Below are 5,880 nucleotides of genomic sequence, written 5' to 3'. Positions count from 1 at the left end.
TCAGTAAGGATCACCTCAATGTGGCACGGAGAGCTCATGTATGGGTTGATCCGACCATGAGCTCTATAAGTCCTGTGCCGCATCTTGGGGGCTTTGTTCACCTGGATATGCTCAATGACCAGAGAATCTACATCTAAGCCCTTAAGTTCAGCATTACTCTCTGCATTTTTGAGCATGTGCAGTAAAAATTCAGCACTCTTTTTGGGCCACCGACCCTGCATCCAGCCCCACTGTTTGGCCTGGGCACACCTACCAACTCCACCACTGTAACGACGGAATGGCACACACTGCTTCTTTAAAGTGACATCCTTCAGATACTTGGTGGCTTTTCGGATATGCGTACCCTTAATGGCCTGGGCTGTTTCACGAGTGTTCTTAAAGTGAACAGGAAGATTTGAACCTCTCGACTTGCATGATTTTGTGGCATTTTCTGGGTCAAGTGAATAGTGAACCATTTTTAGAGGTCACCTCAGGCCACTAACCGGAAAAGGAAGATCGAGCACTTTTGGTTGTCACAACCTGGGGGCCAGGGCGGGTGGGGAGGGGACGGGTAGGTAGAGACCAAGGATGCTGCTAAATATCCTATTAATGCACAGGGATAGCTCCTCCATAAAAAAAGAATTATTTGGCCCAAAATGTCAATAGTGTCAAGTTGAGAAACCTGAATCACATTAATTGTTTCATAGCTTACTTAGTCCTCACAACAACTCTTTACATGGGTTTTATTATCCCTACTTTATAGATGATGAAACTGAGGCTCACAAGGTTTAAGTTAACTTAATCAGCATCACATAGCTAGCAAGTAATGGAGCCAAGTTCAAACTTAGGTCTGACTCAGTCTGAGCTTACAGTGGTCATGATACATAGCCTGCTCATAACTCAGACCCTTAGCTTTTACCTGGTCTACTATAATGGGCTCCTTCCTGATCTTCTTGCCTCTTGTCTCTCCGTTTAAGTCTGTCTTAAACATGGCTTAAGTCTCTAATTATACTCCCTCTCTGCTCACAATCTTCCAATGCATTTGGAATGTAGTTTTGGTTCCCCAGTCCAGCATTTAAGGCCAAAGCTGCTGCAGTCAGTCCCTGAAGTACCTTTCCAACTAATTTTCCATAACTCTCTTCTTTTCAAAGACATCTTTTCTAAGACATGCTTTATTTTCTTATTTTTGCTTCTTTATATATTTCCCAATATTCTATAACATATATACTGCTGTTTTAATTTAAAAGTTTTTTTTTTTTTTTTTTTTTTTTGGCGGTACGCGGGCCTCTCACTGTTGTGGCCTCTCCTGTTGCAGAGCACAGGCTCTGGATGCACAGGCTCAGCGGCCATGGCTCACGGGCCCAGCTGCTCCGCGGCATGTGGGACCTTCCTGGACTGGGACACGAACCCATGTCCCCTGCATTGGCAGGCGGACTCTCAACCACTGTGCCACCAGGGAAGCCCTAAAAGGTTGTTTTTAATGGCAGAAAAGAATATCCAGCCTGTCTTATGATTTAGGGATTACAAAATAAAATGATTGTATTTTTATTGTAAAGCCCCCAGACTTCCTCTGTGTAATCCTTTGTTCATGCTGTGCCCTTTGGACTCCCATACAACTCATTATCAGCTATTCAAATTCTTTTTGGCCATCAGGGCCCAACCTGAACACTACTGCCTGCCACTGATCCAAAGAGCAAAGAGGTTAAGAGCATGTGCTTTTTACACACTGACAGGGCTAAGTTTGAGATCTGTTTTTTTCTGCTAACTAGCTGTGAGACCTTGAGCAAGTAACCCAACATCATTAAATCTGTTGCCTCATCTGTAAAATTGGGATGGTGTCTAGCTCACAGAGGGTTTTTGGAATTAAGTAAGAGCTCACATGTGAAGTGCTTAGCCCAGGCCTGGCACAATATGAGTGCTCAATGAGTTCATTAATAGACCCCATTATTTGTTACCATATTATTTCTCCACTTCTTTAATTCATGCCTCTGCATCTCTAATAGTATGAGCTGTAGAGTCAGAATTCATGCATTTCAATCCTGGTATCACCACTTACTAGTTGTGTAAACTTAATCAAATTACCTAGCCATCATGTGCTTTAGTTTCCATATCTATGCATATAATAGCATGTGCTCCATAGGGCTTATTTCAGGATTACATGAGATAATATAGGTAAAGCACCTAGACTAGATCTGGCCCATGCTAAGTGCTCAATTATGTTAGCTATTATTACCACCCTTCTAGCACTTACTAATTCTACTACTTCTTACCTATATTCCACTCATTTGTATACTTGTAGCGCACTTATCTGAGGGTTAGCCCCTTGAAGACAAGGATTATAAAAAGTAGTCATCACTGTGCCCTGAGCAGAGTTTTGAGCTTAGTTATAATGACAGTTATTTTTTACTGATACTTGATTAAGGACTTTCACAGACATCACCCTATTTGAGCCTCACAAAAATCATATGAAGTAGGCAGACAGAATGCTAGCTAAGTATGTATGTGTGTGTAGGAAAGGTAGGTTTGGGTGCCTACCATGCTCTAGGCTTTGAGTCCTTCCTTCTTCACCTTATTTATACTATTTAGCTTTCATAGCTATCCTGAAAGGTAGTGTTTATTACTACATTTTTAATATAAGGAACTTGAGGCTCAGAAAGGTTAAATAACATAATCAAAATTCAACCAACTAATGCGCTTCAGAGCCTAGACATGTTTCAACAAAGTCGTGTGTCCTCACTGTTGAATTTTCACGGCCAGGTGTCAGATTTGGTGGTATCTAAGCCACAGTCTCATTCTGTTCCTATTTCTGCTTTGGGGAACCTGGCTACCTTGTCTTCTGAAATAGCTGTTGATGTAAAATACTGCAGTAATGTCAGGAGAGAGAAAACCTTCAGACAAGGACCATTAGAAAAATTGATCTTAGATTTCTTAGTATTCCTGTGTTTTAGAGACTGCTAAGAATGAGTAGATGAACCTACGTGGTCTGATGCCAGTGATTTCAAGGGTTCCTTGAACATATTTTCTTTCTTTTTTTTTTTTTTTTTTTTTTTTGCGGTACGCGGGCCTCTCACCATTGTGGCCTCTCCTGTTGCGGAGCACAGGCTCCAGACGCGCAGGCCCAGCAGCCATGGCTCACAGGCCCAGCTGCTCCGCGGCATATGGGATCCTCCTGGACTGGGGCACAAACCCGTGTCCCCTGCATCGGCAGGTGGACTCTCAACCACTGCACCACCAGGGAAGCCCCCTTGAACATTTTTATACCACCAGTTTGCTGTAGGCCCAAGTGAGAGCATTCTGAAACTTACATTATAACGTACATAGTATGTTGGAAAGAGCCCTAGATTGTTTGGAATCAGAAGTCTAGGAGTTCCTATACCAGGAATCCTTTTTTGGGAGATTTTGTGTAGTCTTTGAAGTCAAACAGACCTGATTTGGGTTACCTGACCTCTCTTGAGTCTTTTTGCTTGTGTGTACAATGAGGCGTTTTGAACATCAAATGCACTAAAGTATGTAAAACACCTTGCCTTTTTCATAGCAGGTATTTAACAAAATAAATAAACTGTAATAATATTAAATGTATGTTATTCCCACCTGCAGGAAGAAGTCCAACTGTTTAGCCTAGTATATAAGACCTTTCTAAATCTGGCTTTCCTCAGTGTCCCTCAGTCTCTTTTCCTGCCACTCACTGTCATGTGTCTTAAACCCACGCTACACAAAAGTATTCATATTTTCAAAATAACCTCTGCTTTTATGCTGCCATGTCGTTGTACTTGCTGTTGCTTTTGCCTAGAATGCACTTGCCACTTCCTCCTCCTTCTCTGCTTGTTGGTAGTCTACTCCTTCAAAATTGAGCTCTAATGCCACTTCTGACTGTGAAGTTTCCATCAGATCTATCCCCACTCCACATAGATTTATCACTCCTGCCTGTGAGTTCCCACTTAGCACCTTGTTTGTGCTTTTCTTGGGCACTGTAGATAATTTCCTGGTCTTTCTCCTCCACACTTTCTAGAGGACGGTGACCCTGTCTTAGTGTCTCTCTAGAATCTGGGGCAGCAGAGTGCATTACTATATCTCACTTGGGGCTTCCCTTTCAGTTTGAATTCTAGATGTGGAAAATGTGATGGCAGATCTGTTTGTTTTAAACCTCTATGAGATATAGGCAGTCCACATGGAGGTTAATCTCATTGCTCAGATTCGGACATCACCATGTGTGCAGTTTCTTTAATCCTCCTCTAGCTATCAAAATGGATTTAGCAGTTGACATCCTCTTTTTTCTGTCTGGGGCAAATGGAGCTTTGTAGAATTTAGCCTGGAGGAGCAATGACCTTGCCTCCCCAGTTCAGAATGATTCTAGGGTGTAGAACTGGATGTCATTGAGGACCTAGCATGGCTACAGTATAGCCAGTGACAGAGTACCAGGGCCCTTGCTTACATTTATTCAGGAGACCGGGAATAATATTCAGCCTCTGATTTAATTTTCTGTGACACATTGAGTCTGTGTTTTAGCCTACGAACACTACAGCTGTGTCCTAATTCTCTTCACCCCCCTCTCCCTTTCCTAACTTGTGATCTTCATATCACTACCTTTTAAGGCATTTCTGTTCTTGGCTGATAGTCTTGAATTGGAAGTCACCACAGAACAGTGGAAAAGATAGCTCTGAATCATCCATGTAAACAAGCAAAAATCACCACTGCAAAGGAGCTGAGAGCAGTGGCATGTGTTGGGATCAGTGGTAGGTGATATATTCCTGGGACTCACTTATTTGGGTCTCTCTACGAAGTGGGACAAAGGTCTCAATTAACAGAACAAAGCTGTATGGTTTGTGTAATGATCTAGTGGTCACTGAAGGGCAGTAATCACAGTAATAATAATTACCATTTTCTGAGGGCATACTGAGTATCTAGCCCAATGCTAGGTATTAGAGGCACAGAAATAGGTTGGATAAGGTCCCTATTCTGGAGGAGTTTGCAGTTTAGTAAGGGAGACAGATTCATAAAACTGGTTGTCACATTGCAGTAAAATCAGCTCAGTAGTGCCGACAAGTACAGGGTGCTAAGAGCACTGAGGAGAGACATGTCTGAGACTTTGGGAGCAGAAAAGGCTAGACCATTTTTTATAAAGAAATCATGTGTTTTTTTCTCTGGATAGTTTGCTTTCTGCCCACTCTCCTCATATTCCACTGCTTGAATGTTATTCCACTTCTCCTAGGCCAAGTTTGGTCCTGTAATTGTTACCCATACTTTCTGTACTTACGACAGTTATTACACTTATCACAATTATAATTAAATATTTCTTTATATAACTGCTTAATGTTTGTCCCTTCTACTAGTCTGTAAGGGCAGTGACCATGCCAGTCTTGTTTGCTCTGATCCCCATCACGAGGATTGTAAGCACCCAATAAACATTTGTTGAATGAATGATTGAATCCTCATGAACTCCTCGAGTCCTTGGATTGTCTCAACAATATATAGTGTGTCTGAGGTTTAGGAACAAATAAGCCTATAATCTTGTGGGAGAAGCATGTCATATCAGATTTAGTTTCTTCATGGTGACATTGTTAGGTAGTAGCCAAACCTCTGTCCTTTACAACAGCAGTCCCCAGCCTTTTTGGCACAAGGGACTGGTTTTGTGGAAGACAGTTTTTCCACAGACCTGGGGGCGGGTTGGGGGAGGTGGGGATGGGGATGGTTCAGGCGGCGATGCGAGCGATGGGCAGCGGCAGATGAAGCTTCGCTCGCTCTCCGCCGCTCACCTCCTGCTGTGCGGCCCGGTTCCTAACATGCTGCAGGCCTGTAGCAGTCCTTGGCGGCCCGGGGGTTGGGGACCCTTGCTTTACAAGGAAATCCTTTAGGTTCTGAGCTACAGTGCAGAGTAGACACCTCTGACACTAGGTCTTCTTT

General features: G+C 42.9%; 1 protein-coding gene across 4 annotated transcripts in view; it reads left to right on the top strand.

Annotated features, from left to right (window-relative positions):
- NR6A1 (nuclear receptor subfamily 6 group A member 1) overlaps positions 1–5,880 on the top strand; it is a 206,910-nt gene that overhangs the window by 106,601 nt on the left and 94,429 nt on the right. The window contains exon 1 of one of the 4 annotated variants that reach the window (XM_022578767.2): positions 2,999–5,880. This exon is cut by the window's right edge and continues 27,055 nt beyond it. The exons of the other annotated variants lie outside the window; for them this stretch is intronic. The gene's annotated coding sequence lies outside the window, so the exon portion shown is untranslated. Of the gene's footprint in view, positions 1–2,998 lie in introns of those variants that run through there. 4 annotated transcript variants of the gene reach the window in all.

The sequence above is a fragment of the Delphinapterus leucas genome, chromosome 6 (assembly GCF_059928025.1).
Source record: "Delphinapterus leucas isolate spDelLeu-1000000601 "Yukka" chromosome 6, BTC_Dleu_Yukka2, whole genome shotgun sequence".
NCBI classification, from domain to species: domain Eukaryota; kingdom Metazoa; phylum Chordata; class Mammalia; order Artiodactyla; family Monodontidae; genus Delphinapterus; species Delphinapterus leucas.
This window is presented reverse-complemented; position numbering and strand designations above follow the sequence as displayed.